The sequence below is a fragment of the Sturnus vulgaris genome, chromosome 2 (genome assembly GCF_052056855.1).
Source record: "Sturnus vulgaris isolate bStuVul1 chromosome 2, bStuVul1.hap1, whole genome shotgun sequence".
Lineage (NCBI taxonomy): Eukaryota > Metazoa > Chordata > Aves > Passeriformes > Sturnidae > Sturnus > Sturnus vulgaris.
In genome coordinates, this window is record NC_142244.1 from 56363770 (window position 1) to 56364867 (window position 1098).

Below are 1098 nucleotides of genomic sequence, written 5' to 3' on the forward strand. Positions count from 1 at the left end.
GTGTCTCTTTGCCCTCTAGAAACTGTTACTTCACGTGTAATGTACTGTACAAGCAGACAGGGCTGAGTTCAAAAGTTGTAACTTCATGGTGGGAAGTGTCTTTTGTATGAGCCTAATACTCACATATCATGCTGAGAAAGTGGAAGACTTTAGTACAAAGCCTTTGCTGGAGCAAAGAGATTTAGAAAAAGAAGTATCAGGCTATAATACAGGATCAAAAAAGAGAGAATATTCCCATTTCTCTGCTATCTGTGCTATTGAAATCAGGTAACTTAATCTCTTGAAAACTTAGATAGGGCTCCCAAAGGAGCGTCTCTGCATGTGGCCCTGCATACCCTATAAAATACATGAATTTATCCAACTTGCACACTGAACTTTCTAAGTGCATAGACTTTTTGTGTAATTAAAAGTATAATTACACCTATAATGACAATTTCCTTATGGCTAACGTGTGCTGTCCAGATGTGCAACTCCAAGTGTTTCTCTTGGGCTCCATAGCTCCAAAGAGCATAAAACTGAAAACATTTTGAATTTCACTTCCCTTATTGCAACAGCCATCCTTGTGTCCCTTTCCTTACTGGAATACTTCACTTCATCAGTAGGAGCTAGGTATGTAATGGGCTCTTTATGTAAAATGCTACTTCATGTGGCATGACATCATTTTTTATGTTTCTCCGGGAGCATCCCTTTGACAACTTTCCAGGGCAGAGGATGCAGGAACTGTTCCCTGTTCCAAAGCACAACACCCCATCTGCTAAGTCCCGGCTTAGCTGGCAGCAGCATCTGCCCCAAGCTGGAGCCCTGGGAAATTCTCCATCCTTCATCTGCCACCACCTTCGTCAGGCACAGCCGGGAGGTCCGCACGGAGGTAGGGGCTGGCTACAGCTGTCTTCCATGGCTAATAAAGAAGAGAAGGAAACAGAAAGGATAAAGAGACCCAGTCCACGAAGGGCTGCTAAGGAGGAAGATGACAGCACTAGCCCCACGGTCACACTCGCTGCGCTGCCTCGCTGCCTCCTCTTAGCGCGGCCAGGCCGGACCGGACCGGGCCGGGCCGAGCTGAGCTGCCCTCAGCCCTTACCTAACGCGGCAGGGCTG